The sequence below is a fragment of the Vipera ursinii genome (assembly GCF_947247035.1).
Source record: "Vipera ursinii genome assembly, chromosome: 5".
Classification (NCBI taxonomy): Eukaryota; Metazoa; Chordata; class Lepidosauria; order Squamata; family Viperidae; genus Vipera; species Vipera ursinii.
In genome coordinates this window covers 48953672-48979386 of record NC_139518.1, presented here as the reverse complement: position 1 = coordinate 48979386, position 25715 = coordinate 48953672, and positions in this window count along the sequence as shown.

The window sequence follows — 25715 nt, the reverse complement described above, 5'->3', positions numbered from 1 at the left end:
GAATGGATGCTGCCTAAAGCTCTCAGAAATCATGTTTAAATAAATGGTATAAAAATAAATAATAAAATACATCTATGACTTATGGGTCAAGTGGCTCAGCAAGTTATTCTCTGACTGGTTGGCTAAGGAAATGATTTTATTAAAAACATTTATTACATTGGGAAACGTGATTTTTAGGTAATGAATGAAGATACATAGCTTTCTATTTTTATAGAGCATGTGTGATTGTGACACTTTTTCATCTTTATGTGCATTTATGCTCACCATGAGAAGTCACATGGTGGTGAACTGCTTTAGACAATTACCTCCAAATAAAGGCTTGATTCAGAAGTTCTGAAAAATAGACATCTAATGGCATGTTGAATCACGCACTGCAATGCATGTGCCAGTCGTAAACTGATGGGGGCAGGGAACCACCCACAACACAAGAAGGGGATTAAGCAATCTGCTAATAACTAGTTCCTGCTTTTGAACTATATGGGTCATAAATGAAAAGTTATTGGGAAGAGTTCTTAGCCTCTGCCTAATTGTATGCCCACAGTGATTACTTAACATTTAGACTTGTAAAAAGTTATTCCTGTTACAATAACATCACTAGAAAAAATTAGTCTCAGTCTATGGGTTCATTCCATGACAAACTTCATGCATTTAACTTTCAAGGGGCTGAAAGAGAAACATTTAATTTAATTAAATATAAATGGACATTTAATTTGATTTTTCTTCCTACAGATTGCAACATTTATTTTCCAGTTTCATCTGACTAACCAGGAGAGGAATAATAAGTATCTTAATATGTAATAGAAAATAATCTATATAGAAATTTAGTTCATTCATTCATTCATTCATTCATTCATTCTTAACTTTTTCTTTTACCACTTTGTGTGTCAAGTGATATTTATTTATTTATCAAATTTATAGACCATCACCTCCCTTTCTAAGTCATTATGGATGTTTTAAGGTAAAAACCATAAAATCCATCCAAAAATAAACTAAGTGTAAAGACAGGGAGAGTTTTCCCAAGCCACCAGCCACCCTAGTCTTGTTGACTAAGCCACACCTTAACACTCTTTCTGAAAGCCAGAAGAATGGAGGACAGCTTCACCTTGGGTGGGGGGGGCAATGTATATAGCATGGGGACAATAGCAGAGAAGGCTCTTTTCCTAGATCCCACCAATTGAAATTCTTTTGCAGACAGTCAACACATGCATCTTCTGCCTGATCCGGAAGGATTGGTCAATGCAATTGGGAGAAGACAGTTCCTCAGATAACCTGAGCTCATACCATGTTAGGCTTAAAGGTCATAAACGACATTTTGAATTGTTACCTGGAAGCAAACTGACACTCAGCAGCTTCATATAGATATTAAAAAGGAGCTGAAAGAGCACTAAGCTCTGTGGGGTCCCACAAAGCAGGGGACCTTGTTCCCTATCAACAATGATTGGGAATGATCTCAGAGTAAAAAAGTGAACCAGCACAAAAATGTCCCCGCCCCACTTTCAACTCCCAAAAGACCCAAAAGGATACCAGATAGATGGTATCAAATGCTACCAAAAGATCAAGGAGAACCAAGATAGATCCACTACCACCATCTCACTCCCAGCCTGAAACCTGACTGAAAGGGCCCAGACAATCCATTTCATTCAGAATTGTCTGACGCTGCAGTGTCACTACCTTCTCAACCAACTTTTCTAAGAAAGGATGGTAAGAAACTGGGGGAAATTGTCCAAATTGATAGGATACAGTGACAGCTTCCTGAAGACAAAATACTCCACTGCCTCTTTATATGTTGCCAGGAATATCCCCCTCCCTAAAGGATGAACTAATCATCATTAATTCATATCCAGCATACATGCTTTATCAAAAAAAAATATGGTATCCATTTTAGAAAATATATGGAACAAACATTAATAGTCTACAAAAACAAAAACCACTTTTCATGATATTTCACAGTTGTAGTGTCACGCTATAGTCCAATTACCAGCTTGAGCTGCACTAATTTGCTGGCAGACTAGAATGGCAAATTGTTCACTTCAAATGCCTGATAGACACAGCATAATGGAAATTACAAATTATAGCAGTATAGTTTTAAAATGTATTTACACAATGAAAACAGATTGGGTATTTCACAATAAACCAATGCCTTCTTTGAAATTTAGCATTCCTTATCTGGGGATAGAATTCAGGTAAGAATAAGTCTGATAACTATACGACTCAATGTTAATCTTATATTACACATACTGTAGATATGGAAAGCTGCCTAAACTAGGGAAAAACCAATTCTTATTTATTAAGAAAGCAATGACTTATGTTACTTTCTTACATTTTTTTATCGTTCCTACCACAGAGATGAAAGTTGCTCAAATAGATTTTTACCCAATGCATAGCCACAATTAAATGACATTTTAAAGTTTGAACAGTCCAATTTCCAGCCTCTGTGACAGAAAGCTCAGACCCAAGCAGAAGTAGAGAATTTGAATCCTAGTGAAAGATCCTTTTATTTGAAAAGAATATCATGAAAATCCATGAAATAAAAAATACGAGGGCTTTTGTGCCATCTTCTACAATTTTATTTCTATCATCCTTTATCTTAGAGCTTGTTAATAGCTGCACGAAGGTAAAAAGTACCGTTTGGTTACTGTGATGCAAGCGCGTGATTTCTACAATAATGTTTTAAATGCAACGCCATTAACACTTTTGGAAGCTGGAAAGGGATCTGGAGAAGGAGTGCATCAAGAGGCCGAAGATGGTCAGATAGAAGACAACGGTGTTGGAGGAGATCAAGATACAACCTCGTCGGATGAATCTATAAAACAGAGGGTGACGCGTGCTGCTGCAAAACGATCTAAGAAGAGAAAGTAGCAGGAATCGCAGAAGTCTATGGAACTTTTACGATATAGTCAAGTAGTCAAGTAGGGGAGGGGGAAAAAGATTTGGGTGTAGACGCAATATATTTTTATATTTGGTGGTTCTGTGGAAAGGGTGAGCTTTTTTGGATTAAAGTTTGGGGGAATATATAGAAGATTCTCAAATGAAGGTTCAAGTTTTGTTTGCAATCTTTTTTCTTTTTTCTTTTTTTTTTTTTGTGTTTGGAATAATTATAGATGTGGTACTGGAAGAGGAACGGCCGATTACAGAAGAGTTGACTTTAAAGTTTTTTGATTTGGGATCCTTGGTTAATTTGGAAAATTATTTGTAAGAATGTTATATCATGGAATGGATAAAATGGATGGAGTTTATTTAGGATAAGTATAGGGTTGAGAAGGGGTTTTTTTCTTCTTTTTCCTTTTTTTTGTCTTTAATATATATTTAATACTATTAAGGTTTGTTCCATTCTATATAAGCTAGAGAGTGTCCTTTTCTTATTCTAGTTTTTTTATACATATATTTAATATTGTTAAGGTTTGTTTTATCCTATATAAGCTAGAGAGTGATGGATTTTAGAATTTATAGTTGTTAGTATATGGTTGCTTAGGTTTGCTTTTTATATATATATATACCTTGTATTCAGCTCTGGGAAGTAGGGGGGGGAGGGGGGAGGTAGGGGGGGAGGAGGGAGGGGGGAGGAGGGGAGGTAGGGGGGGAGGAGGGAGGGGGAAGGGGGTTTTTTTAAAGGAAAATTGTATTTTAAAACTTTTCAATAAAAAAAAATAGCTGCCAATTTATGATTCTTTTCAGATGGCTTTCCTTGGAGTTAATCATATATCAATCATGATTTCTTTTAGTTGTCTGTTAAGACCTTTCTCTTTGCTGATATCTTTCTATGGGAATGAAATTAGAATGCTTTCCTTCCTCCCCCTTATCTACATTCACATGTACATTTTAAAAATGTGATTGTATTATAATTTTTTCTGTTGATTTTAACACAATTTGTATGTTCCTTGAGGTCTTAAATATAGTACCAATAGTAATTTGGGTGTAATTTCAAAATATCTGGACCACCACTTGAACACCATCAGCATAAATAAATAAATAAATAAATAAATAAATAAATAAATAAATAAATAAATAAATAAATAAATAAATAAATAAATAAATAAATAAATACAAAATCACCACCAGTCAATTACAAAAGGCAGCTTTACTTGGAACAAATTGCATACTGTGACACTATATTTAACACCATCAAACAACATCTGCCAATCCCAGCTCCTCAGAAAGGTCCTTAGGAATAGGTAGATAAAATGCCAAATTCAGTCTAAATGTCTGATTGACTGTGCAACCATCCACAGTAATAATGGTTTCACATGAGTTCATCCTTATTAAATGGAGCTCGTGATTTTAGTTATTAGATTTTTAAAAAGGTAAAGGTTCCAGTTTGTACCAAAGATGCTTTTTCATAAGGCAAGTAGATTTTCTTGGGTTGTTTTGTTTTTGTTTTGTTTTTTTGTTTTAGTTTTGAAGACATTTCACTTCTCATCCAAGAAGCTTCTTCAGCTCTGACTGGATGGTGGCAAATGGAAGGATTTATACTCCTTGCAGACAGCTGGTCATTGCATTCTTTTGAAGAGTCACTGAGGTCACCTGGAGGTTTATCTGTGTTGTCAGGGTCACCTGAGTAGTGCAAATGGATGTGGATCTTTCTTGGAAGTGTTGAAAGGACTGTGTTGTAGACTGGAGATAGATGATGTCGGATCTCTCCCTCTCTGTTGAGAGAGGGCTGTTCAGTTTTGATATAGATGGCCTCTTTGACACTTTCTTCAAACTCACAGTCCTCTCTGTCCAAAATGTGTTCACTTATGTTGTGACATGCATTTATGAAGGAGACAAACCCATCAGGACAAGATTCAGCAGTCCATCTGCATTTAAAAGACAAAGGCCATTCTTTCGAAGACAGCAAACTGCACATTTTGGACAGAAAGGACCACTGGTCCTTTCAAAAGTTCTAAGAAGGCTCCACACCCACTTGCACTACTCAGTTGAGCTTGACAACACAGATAAACCACCAGGTGACCTCAATGACTCAACCATTCTCCAAAACAATGTCTGCAATGAGTATAAATCCTTCCATTCCTCACCATCCAGTCAGAGCTGAAGTAACTTCTTGGATGAGAAGCAAAACGTCTCCAAAGAAAAAACAAAAAAGTCCAGTTGCCTCATGAAAAAGCATCTTTTGGACAACGATGACCTGGATGACTGAGCATCTCCATAGATGTTGCAGATTATACATAGCACTAAGTTCAGCATGGTTGAAAGCATCTTTTTTTAAAAGTCTGGATTAGACAACTAGGTCAGACAAATTCAGAAAATTAGTAGAAACCTACCAGGGTTGTATTATTACAACTATTCCAGAATATTGCAATTTATGAGAAGGAAGCAACATAAAACTGTTACTGACACAGTTTAAATAAGCATTTATGGGACTTTTCACCAACTAACAAATGAGTTTATGAATCAGACAAGAAATATTTTTAGGTTATTACAGTAATCAAGCATTATTGGGGATCTATCTTAATGTTATCCAGCAAAAAGCATTAAACAGCCAGTTCTGTATTTCCACCACGTGAGCTGAGACTAATTCTAATAACACAGGCTTCTTTGTCAAACTCTATATGCTGCTCTGTATACTGTATAAGTACATTCATTCATATGATGCACTATTTGAAAAATAAGGGAATCTCTTTCTAAAATTCCACATATCTATATTTTCAAGAGAATTTCCAATGTCAGGATTGTTCTGTGATGGAGGAAATCACATTGTGTGCATACAGTGCTTTCATTAAACCCAATTCCAGACACAGCCTAAAGCACAGTCATAAACCAGCAACAAATGCATCAAGAAAACAAGGCTTTAATAGAAATGGAGAGCAGAAGCAAAGGGGTGTGGCATCTTTGATCTTGAGCATGTGAAACATCTTACTGAACAATATACTTGACAAACAGTAAAGACTATGGGACACTGGTGGAATCCGTGTATCATTTGAACATAGCAAGGAATTTACAGTGAGAGAGGGGAGGAGCGGGGGTCGGCTGCTTCTGGGGCTCCAGGGCCAGTCGTGGGATTGTCCATTCCCACGACGATAGGGAATGGCAGCAGGTGTAGGAACAGAGGGCCGTATCGGTCTCAGGGAAGGCCTCTCCGCTGTTTACAAGCGGTGAGGCACTCCGACCCTCTGGTTCCGCCCCGAGGTCCCGGGAGTGAGGATGAGCAGCCTCCTGAGCTCCGGCTGGTGTATTTGAATGCCAGGTCGGTCATTAATAAGGCTCCTCTCGTTCGAGACTTGGTCGAGGGTGAGCAGGCTGACCTGGCTTGCATCACGGAGACCTGGTTGGGCCCAGAGGGCGGTGTACCTCTGGTTGACCTTTGCCCACCAGGTTTCCGGGTGCTGCACCGGCCTCGGGCTCAGGGTAGGGGTGGGGGAGTGGCTGTTGTTGTGAGGGAGACCTTGTGTCCGCGGGAGGCCACCGTTCCCCAGACAGTCGGGTGTGAGTCTCTCTTTTTGAGATGCGGCCCTGGTGCGCAGTTGGGCTTGCTGCTGGTGTACCTTTCGCCTAGTCACGCAGCAGCAGCCCTGCCTGAGCTGCTTGATGTCCTCTCTGGGCTGGTGGTTGAGTTCCCGAAACTTATAGTTTTGGGGGACTTCAACCTACCATCGCTGGGAGGATCATCTGAGTTGGCTCGGGAGTTCATGGCTTCCATGACGGCCATGGACCTGACGCAAGTAATTACGGGACCGACTCATGAAGGAGGCCACACCCTTGACCTTGTTTTCTTGTCTGGACGGTGGTTAGATGATCTTGGTGGGGGCTCTCCAATTATTATGCCCCTGTCATGGACCGATCATCATCTCCTGCGGCTGGTCTTCCGTTTTGCCACCCCCCGCCGTGGGGGTTTGGAACCACTCAAATGGTACCGCCCCAGACGCTTAATGGATCCTCAGAGGTTCCAGGCGGCGCTGGGGTCCCCACCTGCCTCCCTCGCTCACAGCTCGGCCGAGGCCTTAGTGGAAGCCTGGGAAAGGACGGCCACTGAGGCCCTTGACCGAGTTGTACCCTTGCGGGCCCTGACCCGGTGCAGATCCCGTCGGGCTCCATGGTTTTCTGCGGAGCTCCGGGAGATGAAGCGTCGGAGACGGGGCCTAGAGAGCGGTTGGAGGGCCAGCCGATCCGAACCCGACCGATTGCGACTAAGAGCCTATATTAGGTCTTATCTCGCTGCAATTAGGGAGGCGAGGTCCAACCACTTCGCCACCCTTATTGCGTCCGCAGATAATCGCCCGGCTGCCCTGTTTAGGGTGACTCGCTCCCTCCTAAATCAGGAGGTGAGGGAGGATCCCTTGCAGGGACGTGCCGAGGAGTTTAACCAACATCTGTCGGACAAAATCGCTCGGATTCGGACCGGTTTGGATTCTGACTGGGCAGAGTCTGACGATCAGGACACGGGTGGTCTTGTCGATATCATCTGGGAGGAGTTTGATTCTGTGACTCCGGAGGAAGTGGACAGGATCATGGGGAGGCTGAGCACCACCACATGTTTACTGGACCCGTGCCCTTCCTGGCTGGTTTATGCAGCCCGGGAGAGGACACGCAGCTGGTTCCAGGCAGTTATATCGGCTTCTTTGAGTGAGGGTATCTTCCCCGCCGTCTTGAAGGAGGCGGTGGTGAGGCCTCTCCTCAAGAAGCCTGCCTTGGACCCAGCTGTATTGAACAACTTTCGTCCTGTCTCCAACCTTCGCTTTCTTGCGAAGGTTGTTGAGAGTGTGGTGGCGCATCAGCTCCCTCTGGTCCTGGATGAAGCGGATTATCTAGACCCGTACCAATCGGGTTTCAGGCCCGGGCACAGCACGGAGACGGCATTGGTCGCGCTGGTGAATGATCTCTGGAGGGCTCGGGACAGGGGGCATTCCTCTGTCTTAGTCCTATTAGACCTCTCGGCGGCTTTCGATACCATCGACCATGGTATCTTGCTGCGGCGTCTCAGGGGACTGGGAGTGGGAGGCACAGTTTTACAGTGGTTCTCCTCCTATCTCTTGGGACGTTCGCAGTCGGTGTTGGCAGGGGGGCAGAGGTCGACCGCGAGGTCTCTCATTTGTGGAGTTCCTCAGGGGTCGGTCCTCTCGCCTCTCCTGTTCAACATCTACATGAAGCCGCTGGGTGAGATCATTCGTGGCTTTGGAGTTGGGTATCATCAGTATGCTGATGATACCCAACTTTTCTTTTCAACCCCAAACCACCCCAGTGATGCCCTCAACGTGATGTCCCGTTGCCTGGAGGCGGTTCGGGTCTGGATGGGGAGGAACAGACTCCAGCTCAACCCCGACAAGACTGAGTGGCTTTGCATACCTTCATCCCGGGTTTACTCGGACATTCCATCTCTAGCTATGGGGGGTGAATCATTACCCCCCGTAGATAGGGCTCGCAACTTGGGGGTCCTCCTAGATTCACGGCTCACCTTGGAAGATCATATAGGAGCCGTGACTAGGGGGGCCTTCGCACAGGTTCGCCTGGTGCGTCAGTTGCGGCCCTATCTTAGCCGGGATGATCTATGCACAGTCACTCATGCGCTCGTGTCCTCTCGTCTGGACTACTGCAACGCTCTCTACATGGGGCTGCCCTTGAGGACCACTCGGAAGCTCCAACTGGTACAGAATGCAGCCGCGAGAGTGGTGTTGGGAGTCTCCCGATACTCCCACGTTACACCTCTGCTCCGTGAGCTGCATTGGTTGCCAGTTGCCTTCCGGGTGAGATTCAAGGTACTGGTAACGGTATTCAAAGCACTCCATGGCATGGGGCCGGAGTACCTCAGGGAACATCTGCTGCCGGCATCAAGCTCCCTGCGCCCTGTGCGTTCCCACAGAGAGGGCCTCCTCAGGGTGCCACCGATCAGAGAATGTCGATTGGTGGCCCCCAGGGGGAGATCCTTCTCTGTGGGCGCTCCGGAGCTGTGGAATCAGCTACCGGTAGAGCTCCGGACGGCGCCCGATCTTCGCTCCTTTCGTCGCGATCTTAAGACATTTCTGTTTGTACAAGCCGGCCTAGCCTGAGGGGGAGTGTTGGGGTTGTTTTATCTCTCGTTTTTTAATTTTTCTGGGGGTTTTTAGCGTTGTATTTATATTGTTCTTAACTAGGGCTATTGTTTAATCCTGTTTTAATGTTTGTATTCGCTATTTTATTCTGCCCTGTGAACCGCCCTGAGTCCTCAGGGAGAAGGGCGGTATATAAGTGTTATTAAATTAAATTAAATTAAATTAAATCATAAGCAGGCAAATATAATTATGTCCCATTGTAGTTGGCAATGGCACTAGTAAGTGGCAACTTATGCAGAAGCTATATAAGTAAATGCCCTAAAATGTGCTCTTTTAACTGCCTATTAACTTAGCTTACCTGCTTATCAATAAATACATGTTTAGAAGCTTGTTGTAGGTTGTTAAAGTCCAAGGTAGCAAGCTGATTTGCTTCTGAAAAAGGAATGAAATTCCAGATCTCTATATTCCAATTTGAAATTCAGTGCACACTCACAGCTTCTCCTTCAATCATCCCACAAATGCAACATTGTACAAATGATGCCCTTCAATGTGCTGTTTTTAAAAAAATGATTTTACTCTCAACCATCCACTATTGCCAGTTACAATGAGACATAATTATACTTGCCTCCTTATGATTTGATCTCTCATTGTAAATTCCTTGCTATATTCAAATGATACTCAGATTCCACCAGCGTCCCATAGTCTTTACTGTGTGTCAAGTATATTGTTCAGTAAGACGTTTCACATGCTCAAGATCAAAGGTGTAATGGGCAGTAGGAATAAAAAAAAAAGCAAGAGCCCCAACCAACAATTCAGTCAGATAAAAGAAATTTGAGTCTGAGGCAGAAATGTATTTTAAGAAAGTATCTCAGATGTGACCCTTCCTAGTTCTAATGAAGATAAACAGGGAAAGGGCAAGTGTATTCAGATTTGTGAGATCCTTTTCTATAGTCTCTATCTATATTATCTATAACTATATCATCTCTCTATCTCTATCTCTATCATCTCTATCTCTATCATCTCTATCTCTATCATCTCTATCATCTCTATCTCTTTCCCTGTCTCTACCCCTATATAAAGCTCAGGACTATATAGGTTGGAAACATGTGGGAGAGGCCTTCATCCTCCAGTGGATAGACATTTGGCTAAAATGATGATGGTAGTAGCGAAGAAGAAGAAGAAGAAGAAGAAGAAGAAGAAGAAGAAGAAGAAGAAGAAGAAGAAGAAGAAGAAGAAGAAGAAGAAGAAGAAGAAGAAGAAGAAGAAGAAGAAGAAGAAGAAATAATTGTTCTAGTTGATCATCACATCAAAAGCTATTCTGGGCAATGCAGGTAAAATTCCAAATATAAAAAACAAATGTAAAAAATATAGAAATGTAGATTATGAAACAAACACTATAGAAAAACAAATACACAAACTCCTAGGCAAAAAATAGGATAAAAATGGTCACCTCAACAATGGAGTCATCTAGGCAAATCTCTGATTTCCTGGGAGTGCCAGACCTGATAACACAACTAGGTCTTGTGGATCAGTCAAAAGAAAAGCAGATAATCTATTCTGGGGGAAAGAATGTTCCATTAGTGGGTGTCATGGAACAGAAGGCACATCTCCTGGGACCCACCCAATGTGCATCCTAATTAAGTGCCTTTTCTGCCAGACTAGTGGGGCAAGCTGAAATAACCGGGGGAGCTGGTCATTCAGATAGACAGATCCCACATCATGAAGGGCTTTAAAAGTTAAAACTGGCTCTTTGAGTTGAATCTGGAAGCAAACTGGCAATCAATGCAGCTTGTAGGGCAGAGGAGTAAAATTCACTGTTCTAAGCACATAATTTGCCCTGCTGCATTCTGTATCAGCTGAATCTTCTTGATACCCTTTGAGGGCATCCCATGTAGACATTGCAGTAATTCAATCTGGGTTGACTGGGGCATGAGTGAGTGTAGGCAGGGTCTGCCAATCCAAGAAGAGGCGTAATTAGTGCACAAGATGGAGCTGTGCAAGGGCTCACTTAGCCACAACTGCCACCTGCCCCTCAAGCAGGAGTCATGATCTAGGACATCCTTATTTCGCTCAGGGTATAGTGCAATCTAGTGTGGTGCAATTCTATCCAATACTAAAGATATTCCTGGAACCAGTAAACCCCAAACTGCAGAGTACTCAGTCTTGCCAGTGTTCAGCTGAAACTTGTGGTTTCCCATCCAGATTGTCACAGTCTTGAGACACTATGATAAGACGTTCATGGCATCTTTTAATATGCCATGGGTGAAGATATATAATTAAGTATCATTGGCATACTGATGATACTTCACTCCATTGCAACAGATGAGCTCATCCAGCAAGCTTCAGGTAGATGTTAAAAAGGAGAGGAGACCGAACTTTGTGATACTTCATATAGTAGGAGTTAAGGGCTGGACCTCTCTTCCTCAATCATCACCGACTGGCATTGAAGGAACCTGGCACTGTGTCACACATTCCCAATCCTCTGAGCTGATCTAAAAAGATATCATGGTCATTGGTATCAAAAGTTACCAAGAGATCAAGAAGATGCACTTCCCCCATTCCACCTACTAAAGAAGTCATCCAAAAGTGCAATAATGCTATTTCCTTTCCATACGTGAATCCTGTCCAAAAAAGATCCAGATAATCTGTTTCCTACAATGCCCTCTGAAACTGTTGCACAACCACCTTGCCAAGAAAGAAAGATGAAATGTTGGATGAAAATTGCTCAGTTTGGTGGGATTCAGCGATAGCTTTTTGAGGAGGGAGCAACCCAATGTTTCTTTAAGAGGTAAAGGAACAACATCTCTCTCACAGAAGGTTTAACCAACTCCAGAACCCACTCACATGAAAACCCCAAGGAGGATTTAAGTGTGAAGTATTGGTGGTTTGCCATCTTTACCACCACAATGTAGGCCTTATTAGCACTCTCACCTTTATAGTAAAAATAGTTTTAGCATTCATAACTCTAGTTTCTTAATCTGGTATATCCTAAAGTGAAGTGGCTGAAAGACCACTCTGGACGACAGGTTAACCAACTAGGATTTATTTAAGAGCAAGGCAGAGAACAGTATAACTTGTCCAGCTTTTATAGCCGGCTGCTGTCAGTGTAGGCCAATCAGCTTCCTTTCTTTTGGCGCCGCGTCCTGTTTGTCCAATCACCGCCGTTGTGTCTTGACAGCTCCTCTCTCCGCGTGGTGAGTCGGTTCTGTGTTTTGACAGCCGCGAGCTGTCAAATGGCTGCGCCTGCGCTCTGGCGGGGGAACTTTGACAGCTGTCAAAGTTCCCACATGTTCTCCTGTCAGTGGTGTTTACCTCATAGTATTAACGGTTATAACTTGTTAATAACATTTGTACATATATGTTTATATACACTACATAAAGGGTTTACATTTTCTTTTTGGAAACACCAATGACAGTGAAACAACCAAGAATTAATTTCCCACACTATGGGAATATTTGGGTCCTTTGTCTCAATTATCCTTCTGCAAACAAGGACTAATTGGACTGAACTATAGGTATAACTGTGTCCATAATTATTCTTTTGTTCCTTACTGCCTTCAGATTGAAGATGTGTAAAAGGAAGATCGAAAAGGAATGACATCTAACTAGGCAACAGAAAGTCTTTTCCCTGTAACATTCATTACCCCAAGTGCAATAACACATTATTGTTTCTTTGAAATTTATTTGTAAGAATTGTGTTCAGTTTCACAGATTATATAGTTCAGATTCTTTGAGGAACTTTTAAGAATGCAAGAGATTGTCCAATGGTTTAGGGCTCAAGCTTGCAAAAGACCAAAACCTGAGGATTCAAGTCAATCACCACTAGTAGTATCTCTCCCACAAATTTATCTCTTCATCTTTTGCTTGTTTGCCTTTTATCAACACACTGGCATCTTAGTCTGCTATTAAAACATTTTTGCTTGTGTGCAAGACATCAACAAACCAATCTATCCCCCATTCAGCAGGTTCACCTTTAGATATATTTAAGAAGGCCAAATCCATTCTGGGACGGGGCGGGGTGGGGGTGGGGGGTTCCCTTTATTTCCCCAACTGCAGCAAAGAAGGCTATAAGGTTGTCACTTTCTCTTTTTCCCCCTCTCTGAGATGGATGGGGATGGGGAAAATCCACAGGGATATGATTGGGGTTGGGATCATTGTGGATAACCTCAGCTACTCAACAGCAGCTCATTTGCCTTCTTTTTCTCCCTCCTTGCAGTGTGGCCACAGAGGAGAAAGAGATAGGAGTTTCTAAAGAAGCTCCAGTCTCCCTGCAGTTTTCCCAGTTTCAGAGTTAAAGAAATTCAGCTAACTTCCCTATAAACAATTTATAGATAACTGGAACTTCATTTAATCCCAATCTGTTTAGGCTAAATACTGTATAACACTTCTGGATTAACAAAATTTCTCTTTGCTGCCAGATAGAAGTCCTCCAGATTTTTAGAGTTCAGATATGGTAATTAGGTAGCTTATTATATAAGCTAAAGCACTGATACAACTAATTCTATCCTCACCCAGAGTTACGCATGTTGCCTGTATAATATATAATACATCCTCCCCATTCTACAAAGAAATGAAAACATGTCCCTTAAAGAAATGAAATATCAGGAGAACTTGCTTGAAAGAAAAGCCTAATTATAAATTTTGCTTTCTAGATAAAATCCCAAGGATTTTACCTGTAGGCAGCCTTTCAACGGCCGCTAGCAAAGTGAGTCTCCACCCCAAGATGGTTTATCCAGGCAGAATTCTCCATCTGTCTAGCATTTGTTGAGCTGTATAGTATGACAAATGGAGCCAGATGTGAAATCCTCCACAGGCGAGTCACCCTTGGTGGGTGACACACACAAACAGACAGACACATTGGCAAATGATAACTGTGTGCAGTTTAATGAAACCAAATTGCCCATCTTGGAAACATCTGCTTTTTCCTTCCAGGTGTTTGAATCTGATTCTCTTCAGTTAAACTGCTTGGGCACTTAGAAAATTACAGCTAGTTGTTTGTTTGTTTTTTCATTTTCTGGGAGAGGAAAAAAGAGTACAAACAGGTTCTATTTGTCACCTTTGCAAATTTTGCCTGCAGAAAACAGCCGTGTAAGCAGATAGTTTGCAGTCATTTGGCTCTAAAGAGTCTTCTGCTTGGCAATATATTGACTGTTAAGTCTCCTGGCTGAATGTTACTTAGGATACTTACTCCATCAATAAATGCTAATGGTTAGGAGATAGCATCCTGATAGTTACAGAACTTCCATAAAGCTTTGTTCACATACCATCCTTAACCAGATTAAATGAAGTCTTAACCAATGCATTCAATAGCAATAGCACGTAGTCTTATATACCGCTTCACAGCCCTCTCTAATTAATGCGATTTCAACCCAGCCTGTTTAATTCACTTTCAAGCAATCACTTAATTTTGCTTCTGTTTTTGGGAAGGAGTAACTATTATAATACATTTACACATACCACTCACAATATTAGCATGATTCACCTACGTAGTTTACACACTCCCTCTGACAGTTACTGAGCTTCTATTTATGCTGTTTCACTTTGTTTATCCCAAAGTTTATTCTTGATATACTAAAGAATGTAATCCTAGGTACATCAGAGAATTTCATTTTTCCTTTTACTATTCCCAATGTTTGGATGACAGAATTTTCAGACAGAGAAGATTCACCCATAGATTATACACATCTACATTAACTAATGGGTAAATCAGGCCATTGAAACTCAAATACTTTGGCCACCTAATGAGAAGGAAGGACTCTCTGGAGAAGAGCCTAATGCTGGGAAAGATTGAGGGCAGTAGAAGAAGGGGATGACAGAGAATGAGGTGGCTGGATGGAGTCACTGAAGCAGTAGGCGTGAGCTTAAATGGACTCCAGAAGATGGTAGAGGACAGGAAGGCCTGGAGGAACGTTGTCCATGGGGTCACAATGGGTCAGACACGACTTCGCAGCTAACAACAACAAATCAGGCCAACAGTATTTTTAAGGAGGCTGCCTTACCCATTAGGCAATGCAATTCCCTATTTGCCATTTGGTAGATCATGCCAATTAGATTTTGGGATAGACAAATCAACCCACAGGCTATCAGCTCTATAATCATTGAACAAATCAGGCCAGCAAGGTTCATTGTCTTAAGAAGAATGTTACTGCATGGTGACTCTGTCTCCAATAAGATTCTTCTGAATAAAATTTTCTAATACAAAAGGTACCAAGATGTTCTGTCAATCATTGGAGAGGTTTTCATGAGCATCATCCAACTGTTTCCAGAAATGGTGGAAAAAGGCAACTGGAATACAGCTAGCTGGTTTCTGTCTGAACTGAGGATGTTATAATAAGATTTTCATCACCAGACAACTCATGGCAGGAAAATATTCAATGAGGCAGATGGATGGGTATTATTTTTCTTCATTTTCAAGCAGCCTTCGACAGTATATACTGACCAGTTTTATGGAAAGCACTGAAAAGTAAACAAATGCCCATAAAAATTGTATGACAATGGCAAAAACCTTGTAGCAATTCCAACAGCTGTGTGCACATCCAAAATGAACTTCCAGAGGAATTCCTAATTTGAACTGGTGCTAGGCAAGGCTGCATGATCTTACCTCTGCTATTCAGTGTATGTTAGAAAGAACAATGTTTTAATGGCAGGCAAGGGGCACTATGCAATGAAACTTGATTTATAATTGACCTCCTGTTCCTGGATTACAATGCCATTTTTGCAGACAGTGTTGCAGAGATGCAGATACCTTGTAAGTCATCACAAATAGTGCCAATTCATATGGCCTGAAAATCAATGCCAACAAACAAAAATAACAGTCTGTGTTTATCTCAGATAGATAAGGTTATCCAGTTCCAATGCCTTGAGTCATGAGCAGAGGAATAGAAAAACAGCATAAAAACAGAAATATATAGCAGCTTTTGCCAGACCACTGCTTTCTATGGATCATTAAAGTGATGTCTGTGGAGGAGATGAAGCATTTCAATGAAAACAAAGATATGGATCTTTTGGGAAATAGTCTTGCTATAGAAATCTAAAATATGGACCCTGTTAAAAGCAGAGCTAAATAAACTGGATATTTTTTTCCTAATTGATGCCTATTGAAGTTATATTAGGAATCTTCCTACATGATCACCTCTACATGGATACCATCTGGCAGGTGTGCAGTGAACAACTTGGAATTTAGGAGATGAAATACAAAAGTCCAGAGATGGTTTGGACTTGTATGCAGAATTGATTTTCTTACAAGAGTACAGTGGAGAAAGAGTCTTCACTGTATAAGGTCCAACAAATTACACCTAAGAAAACAAGGGCAAAGCAAAATGAAAATGATTTGAAAAATCTAAGGCTCAGTTTCAATGATTTGAAACAAATTATTCCCCAATAAGAAAACATGAAAAGCTCTTGTAAGAAAAGTCTGTAGTGCAAAAGCATTCTCAGCAATTTACTGGGCCTGAGGTCAGCCCTGGTCAGATAGTCACTAAAGGAACAAAGAAGATGCATCTCACATTTTAAGTTTAGAATCTTTGGGTATTATATCTTAAATACAGGTAGTGCTCAATTTATGACCGTAATGGAGCCTACCAGTTATAGAAATAAGTTATGACAGTCATAAAGCTGGTCATCACATGACCAACCTGATTTTATAACCATTTGAGGGAGGCTTGTTAAGTGAACCCATTGTTCACTATGAGGTATTCTTGCCAAAAAAACCCAGAAGTAAATGTTGGTTTTCAACAAAAACATTGTAATCTACAGTAATGTGACTACAGGATGCTGCAAACAGCCATAAATGCAAGCCAACTCTGAGCACTCAAAATGTGATCACATGACTGTGGAGGGAGCAGCCATCAGAACTTTAGAACTGTGACATAAGTATCTTGGAGGGAGGGATTCCATCATAATTTCAGTCTTAAGTGACTCACCATGTCAAAGACTACCAGTACACCAACATCTCATTTTGCAATCATCCTTCTTTATTCCAGTATGGCTCACATTAATTTAACTGGATTATTCACAGACTTGTATTAGTAAATCTATGATTGATGGGTCTGTAGGAGTATATTCTAATATGCATTTAATGACCTTCTCAACTATTGTTTCCCTTGTTAGTTGTTCTAGAAATAGAACATGTTGTTTAACCTTTCATCTCTATGTCTATCTGCTATTAAAACTCTCATTCTCGTGACCTTTAACTGGGCAAATGCTGCATCATGAGACAATTTTTGAACCTCAACTGGGCTAGCCTACAGAATATGCCAAAAATCCAGGACCCATGACTCCCAAGGAAATGAAATTTGAGGAAGTTGTTGCAGCTTCAATGCTACCAGCTGCTGCTGCACAGCTGCTGCCATAATGTGATCTTTATTTTCAACATTTCATAACAGTTCTCCAGCCAGTCTCCCCATCCCTCAGTCCCTCTCTCACCCAGCAGCCATTTACCTGGCTGCTGGGATAGGATGTGATGGGATTTCTGATGCTCCCTGTCAGCTTTAAGTAACTCAGTGGTGAAGCTGGCAAGAAATCAGAAGTCACTGCTTTTTGCCCACCCACGATGATTCTCTTATTCTGCTTAAGTAAGAAAGTATTTCTGAAACAATGACCCAATAGGGCACAGGTTGTCTAGCAATATCATAAAGGGCATGTGTTGGTTTTGAAACAGCTTGCCATAAATACTTGCTGCAAAGTACCAGTTCTTTGTGGGAGCCAGCACTGTAGAAAGAAGCAGACCTCTTACTTAGAGCAGGGCTTTTCAACCAGTGGTATGGGTACCACCTGTGGTACATTGGCACCTGGCAGGTGGTACGCAACCATCCTAGAAAAGTGATAGCGGGGGAGGGGAATGAGCTGAACTGGTGGCAGCACCGCAGAAGCCTGATCGAGAGATGGCTGGAGCTGCAGGGCTGTCAGGGCTCAGCCAAAGAGCCAGGATCAGCACCAGGCTCCAGCTGGAGCTCAGCACTAATCCTGGCACTTCTGCTGAGCCCAGAAGAAGCGCCGATCAGCTGGAATATTGCAGCATCTCCAGGGTCTTGTGATTTACATTCAGAAGCTTGGCAACTGATTCATATTTATGATGGTCACAGTGTCCCAAATCCTGCTGCAACCACCCAGCAGATGGGGGGAATAAAAACCAAACACACCCCCAGCCCACCTCCACTGCCAATCCTCAACACAAATGCTCACAACAATGAAAACCTCGGACAGGAGGAAGAGCGCCACAAGTGGGGCAGGTAGGTGTCTCGTTCGTCTGTGGCTTGAGGAGGGCACTTTTTTCAGTGCCATTGTAACTTTGAACAGTCACTAAGTGAATTGTTGTAAGTCGAGGACTACCTGTACTTCATCACTTTTTTTTTGGTCATCAAGTTTTTGACACATTGCTAGGTGACTGGTGGTACTTGGATATTGCCATATCCTAAAAGTGGTACAATGGGTGAAAAGGTTGAAAAGCCCTGACCTAGAGCAATTTACTGTGATAAAGATTTATTTCTTGAACATAGAAAAATAAGTTTTAAGTATGTTTAATAGTAACATATGATAAAGTTGCTTTCACCAACTTTATGGAATTAATGGCAAATTCAATTTGCAGAATTTGGAAATTTTAAAAGTAGCAACTCAGTACTCCTAAAAAGTATCAGGTTGGAGGAAAACTATAGTAAAGAGTTGCCAGAATATCATGAAATACTGAATTGTATGGGAACTGTGTAACCTTGACACTACATCTAAAATCACCGTGAGCATTTTTTAAAAGTATCCCTTTATATCTCTCCTTCCACCTCACCCACACTATTTTCTCTCATTTTCCCCCAGCTCTTACTCTTCCCCCATTTACTGAGCTTTATTCTACAGGGATGTCATTATTTGAAGATGACACATCCAAGCCCAGAGTAAAGACTGAGTCATATTGCTGCCATGAGGGAGATGATGACTTAGAACAGATTGATCTTTATTTGGCCTGTGCAGTTCTCTTCTATAGAAAGAAACAGGTGGGTGGGGAGGGTCATGCTAAACAGGCATTCATACAAAGTGATGCCAGGTTTTAAAAGGGCTTATAACTGTCATTGCATCAGCAGCTTGAAAACAAGCTCATCACATGGAGTGAATGTAAAAATGGTGGTGGTGGTGGTGATGATGAGACAAAGTTCTCAATCTCACATAACATTAAACTTGGGCTCATACTGGGCTACAAAGGGTGGAGCTGATAAAATTGTATCGTTTGTGGTGCATTTAAACCTGATTCTACGCTCTATTTGCATGAGATAATGACATTTTAATGGTATTTGTAATTGTATCTTTATTTCATGGATTTTTATATTTAATTTTTATTTCTGTTTTATGCTTTGCCACAAGCCTTCTTGCATGTCATTTTCAGTGAAAAAAACAGGTATAAATAACTGGATGATACATACTGATGTTGAATTTCAGTGGCAAATTTCTGCAACACTGGGGTGACTAAAAGAGACTAGATTGTAACTGAATAAGAAAAAATACAAGAAAATTATTAAAATATTGATGAAATGTATTTTAAACTGGAGTGCAGGGAATCCTGCCCTTCATATTTGTGTGCTAATTCAGTCAATGCTGCTTGATTGAATGGAAAGAATACTGTATGGACTTATGATTATTATCATAACGTTCTGTTATAGTCTATCTTGATGTCCAATAAAGTGTCAGCCTCCTACAGTCCAGGTGATATATAGGAGTTGAAGATTTTAACATTAATTTACATATATAAAACTCAACATTCCACATCCCATGTCTTAATTATAACAAAATCCAATTTAAAGTCATGAACTGGGTCCCAATATCCTAACAGAAACAAAATTGGTCTGAGATCAGCTATTTTGTTGCAATCGTTATTAATTCTCATACAATCCAATAATGGTAGATTTGACTATTCTGAACCTTTAGGTTAAAATAAGTGGTGAAAAAGAATAAAAGACCTGCCAATAATGATATCCTCTATTGACTACATAACCAAGAACATTTCTGTGATGCTTTCCCAAAACAGTCTTTAGATTTTTTGAACAGATATAATAGTAAGTAACACTTTCATTATCCTGGCATCTGTTAAGAGACTGATATGGACAAACATGCTTCTTCAGAACATTTTTATTTATTTTTCTGGTGACTCTTTAGAAAATGTTTGAAACATCTTCCTTGACTCGAGTCTAACCAAAAACAGACAATGTGAAAACAGTGGTAAATGTTAGGGGAAATTATCATATAGTGTTGTAGTCTTTAATATTAAGAAAAAATAGATTACATATGGATTCAGGAAAGTGTATTATAATCAATGAAGATAATTAGAAATACCACACAGCAGAGAGTAATAGGAAAAGAAAAAATGCTGGTAGCAAAAAAAGAGATGGTTTGGTAATATGCAAAATCAAGTTGAAAACTTTTTTTAAACAGTTTGACAAAATAATAATGATTGCAAAAAATGTCCAAATGCAAGAAACTGGATTTAAATTAGATTCAAAAAATAAATTTTATTTGAAGTGATAGATTTGGTGAAAGAAACTGAAAACGATACAGATGTTATAGACTTATAACTGACTGAGGGGATTCCTGAAATTCAGACTTGCACTCTTTTACAATAGCAGAAAACTGACTGAATTGGTTTTCCCTAAGAAGATTGAAGAAGATTGGGGAATGAATTTATCGTACTTAACTCAAAAACAACTGCTGGTCTTTTTGGGAAAGATAGATCAACTTTGGAGAATGGATCTATTATAAGAGCTGTGATGGCGCAGTGGTTAGAATGCAGTATTGCAGGCTAACTCTGCTCATGTTGCCAAAAGTTAGATTCCATCAATTCTGACCTGCTCAAGGTTGACTCCGCCTTGCATCCTTCCAAGGTCAGTAAAATGAGGACTCAGATTGTTGAAGGCAATATATAACTCTGTAAACCACCTAGAGAGGGCTGTAAAGCACTGTGAAGTAATATATAAGTCTAAGTGCTATTGCTATATTTAACTGGAAAAGAAGAAGTACTAAAATCAAGAGAGTGTGACAAGTCTATCTACAACAAGCACAGGTTTCATCAAAATGACAGGATATGGATCTTGATATCACACTATTCACCTCCTGCCTGTCCCTCCACAGACAACTATAGGGTGCAATGTGTATTTTCAATTATAAGAAGGCAGTTTGTATTAAAGAGGCAAAACATCATGGTATTTTATCATTATTGACCTCCTTGGTAATTTTGATTTCTTTTTAAGGTGAGGTCATAAACATATTTCTGAAAGACAACAGAAATCAATGTGACGGTCTAAAAATCTTCAAGAAAATCTAAAACTTAAAAATATTCAAAGATGTTAAATTTTTAGAGATGTCAGGAAAAATAAATTGCAGAATAAAAAAACAAAGATAGCTCCTTCAATTATATACAAAAGACAGGAGTAAAACAGAATATCAAATGATCTATAAAAATTGTAAAAACTAAACAAATAACAAAATAAGAATTTGATAAGTTCTGTTGAAAGTTTCATATCACTGCTTTAATTCAGTGGAGGTTAAATTGAAGTACCTCCTTAAAATGGCTTCACAAAGCAATGCCTTCCTCCCCACCATTTCTAAATACAAAGTAAAACAGCTTTATTGCTTTACTTGACCTCATTTCTGATTCCTCTTCTGCCTACTGGAAATGCCAATCAAAACTCTGAAGCCCTGTGAAGCATCTGGTCAAGGAGAACTGCACTGCAATTTTGTTGTCATGAAGAAAATTGTATCAGCATCATAGCATGAAACACCTTGTGGAAGGGAATTCTAAGCACCAAGCAGAAGTTTAGAGTTCAGCTTCCATTGTGACTTATCTCTGAGAAGACAGTAGGCATTCTACTGGGCAACTATATATACTTCAAAATATGATCTATATATTCCAAATCAAGAAAAAGGAGAATCCTGATAACAAAAGATGAGTTAGTTTGACACTGATATCTGAGAATATTCTAGAATAGATTATAAAGTTTGAGTTGAAAGTAATGCAGTAATCACTTTATAATAAAGAAGATGAAATCCTTGTGTATTACAATGTCAAATGTGAACTGTATGTTATTTCAAAATAATTATATTAAGACATGGAATTAAGCTAAAAAATACATTAAGATGAGGGGGGGAAAGTTGTTATTGTTGGGGAGAATTTTTGAGATTAAGATGAATGTTTTGCTCAGTATGTGTTTTTTTTCCAGACAATACCTGTTTTGACAACCGATTTGACAACCACTTAAATCATGGAAGAAAGATATACTGTACCTACAGTAAATTTGTGTGTCAAGGAAAGAAATCATATTTAATATCAAACGTTTCAAGATGTAAAAGAAACAGGAGGATTGGTTGTCTATGGAGATTCTCAGTCATCCAGGTCATGGTTTCCCAAAAGTGCTGTTTTTCTCGAGGTAACTGGACAACTGGACTTTCTTGTTTTTCTTTGAAGAAGCTTCTTGGATGAGAAGTGAAAAATCTTCAAAGAAAAACAAGAAAGTGCAGTTGACTCTTGAAAAAGCACCTTTGGGACAACTATGACTGAGAATCATCTATGGATGATTGAGAATCTCCATAGACATTTAGCAATGCAAGAGTTGAAGAAGCGTCTTGAAAGTTTTTCTTCAAAGAAAAACAAGAAAGTTCAGTTACTTCAAGAAAAAAGCACCTTTAGAAAGCACCTTTACTTGAAATTATATTTTGCAGCTTTCTGTTTAGTTTGGATGAGAGTGGACATTGCTGAAAAATAGAAAAGGTTTGAAGGTAGAAGACCATGATTTGGGATTTGGATGGCCTGGATACTTATGATACAATAAAACTCAGGTTAATGTACATTTTAAAAAACATTTTGTTATACCTGATATACAGGTATATAGATACAAACAAGGTTGTTCCCAAAAAATACTTTTGTGGTTCTCGGTACAAGAAACATTTCTTAGAATAGAAATGATAAGTAAGCTCAAATGTGTGGCATTAGAATTTTGTCAACAACAATGAAAAATAAAATCAAGAGAAGATCTGGTGGTACAAAGGATACTCTTGTCAATGGTTCTCTTATGTACAATAATTAGAAAGTTTTAAAATAGAAAAAGATGTTTTGATTTTGAACAGTGTAAGCCTGCGTGTGAAACAGAACTATATATGAACATTTTATTGCTAAAATGTATAAACCTTTCTAAGCAAGATATACAGACTTCCACTGAGCTCTGTCTCCCCATTCCAAGAAATCTCAGAACATGTTCCAAATGCTTTTTTTCCCCCAGGATGACTAATGCTAATTCACTTTCAAAAAACTTAGTCATAATTCACAAGTTGAATAGTGAAATACTTGGTGATTAATAATCCCCTACTAAACAATGATGCTTCTCTGATGTATGTTTATGACTCAACACATGTTCTTCAGCCCTTATCAGACTAAATATGAGCCTTGGTGGAGCAGTGGGCTAATGCCTCCTTAAGTAACACCAGCTGCCTGCAATTAGTGCAGGTTCGCATCCCACCAGGCTCAAGGTTGACTCAGCCTTCCATCCTTCCAAGGTAGGTAAAATGAGGACCCAGATTGTTGGGGGCAATTAAGCTGACTTTGTAATAATGCCGCTTGGGGTGTGTGTGAAAGCCCTAATAAGCAGGCATATACATAGAATGAAGGCTACTGCTAAGCTTGTGAGCCGCCCTGAGTCTTCGGAGAAGGGCGGGATATAAATGGAATAAAAATAAAAATAAAAAATAAAAATAAATAACATTCTTTTTGATGACAAGTTTTTTTTTTCTTACAGGAGGATTTTCAAGGAATTTGAATTCCTATTTTTATATAAGAATTCCAGGAAGTTCAGTAGCAAAGGCAATGAAATTCAACAGCTATGACATTAATTCTTTTGTAAGACTCATAGCAATAAAAGAAAATGATAGTTACTGGGATTGCATAAATGTTGAAAGGAGAAATTTAAATATTTTCTGTCTGTCAGAAAAATCCCTCCTCAGAGGTCTTTCTTCACCACAAGAGAAAATCATCTATTGATATGAATGAAAAAAAAACCTTCTAAAAAACCAGCATCTTCACAGAACAGATGTTTATGTACCATAAATCCTCAGTTCAAGTTTGCTGCGATCCAAAGCAAACAGCATGTAAATTTAATACATTATCATTATTAGTCACAAAAAGATGTTTATATGTCTAAAAATAGCGTACTACATTTAAATGTTTCTTCTTATCTTGACTCGTAATCCAACTAACCTTAGGAAGTTGTTTTATGAGGAGAAAAAATTATTCAACTTTTAAAAGGTTATAAAGGATAGAAAGGCAATGTAAACCTATACAAAGTCCCATTCAGCAAATCTTGAATGTTTTTATAATAAGTACAAAGCAAATCTGGAATCAAGTTGTTGTCTCAGAAGAGGGGGAAAAATAATGAATTTTATTCTTATAATCCACCAACTTCTCTTCAAATGCCCAATGTGAATTGCTTGATAAGCAAGACATTTTACCCCTTGCTGATAGTTAGCAGCATATATTGTAAATTTCTCCAAAAAAAAGAAGAAGAAGGATCTGTGCGATATTCTATGGGGCTCCCTTGTGTTTGTGTCTAATTAGTAAGGACTGCAACAGAAGACTGAATAGCACACTTGGATCAAATGAGGACTCTTGGTAGTTTCAATCTTTGAAAATGTTGAACATTCAAGTATGTTTCATGTCTTAAAATGCAGTGGTTATAGAGAATAAATATGATATAATTATGTACAGTGCTTTTGAGGAACATTGTAAAGGACTACTCATACTTGTATCACATGATGTTAAGGTCAAAAGATTTCAGAACAGACACAATTTGGAGAAGTTAATGTTCCTGCTCTGTTTTCTGTTGCAACTATTAAAAGTTATGTCCCTATAATGAATTGTTACTATTAAAAACAGTAGGAACATATTGCAATAGAAGAACATACAGAAGATTTAAGTTTTCCATTAGTATTTGAAGAATTCCTACATGAAAGCAGTCTCAGTCAGTATTCCTCTTATAGGTTAATAGGCTAAACAAGCAATTTCAATTCTTGCCATGAATTTAATGAACTTTAGTGAGCTACCTTTATCCTCAGGCCAAATTCACAAAATGAGGCATGTTTAATGATAATTTAATTTATAAGCTCATTCTAAGAATTTTTTAGATGTTATACCTATATGAAAAGCACGTACATGGTAAATTGTGAGTAAATGGTAAGACAAATTATGGTCTTGTATTTGTAAGGATTATTACTCCTTGTAAAAGAAGAATATACTTTTTTGCCTCATTTGCTGGAGCATTCAACATTCTTAATATGTCACTGAATTCTTATCAAAAGTCATCCTTGAGCCCTGTAAATGATATAATAACACTAATAATCAGAAGTTCACTTTTAAAAAGTCTGTTGTAAATGTGAAGTATATTGTAAGAAACAATATTTGCATTTATATCTCATTTTTCAATCAAGATAAACTGTCAATCCACTCTAAAACTATAAACTACTTGAAAAGACTTTTATATATCTGACATGTTCGTTGGCCTGGCCTGACTTGATTCTGGAAGATCTTTAAAGGGATTGGTGTATTAGCAGGTTTTAAAATCAATAAACAGAAGATGAAGATATTAACAAAAATATGAAAATAGAAGCTAAAAAAAAATGATGAATAACACAAGCTTTAAAATTGAGAAGGTAAAATATTTGGATATCATTATGACAAAAAACAAATGTATGTTACTTCAAAATAATTACCTTAAGATATGAAATACATTTTAA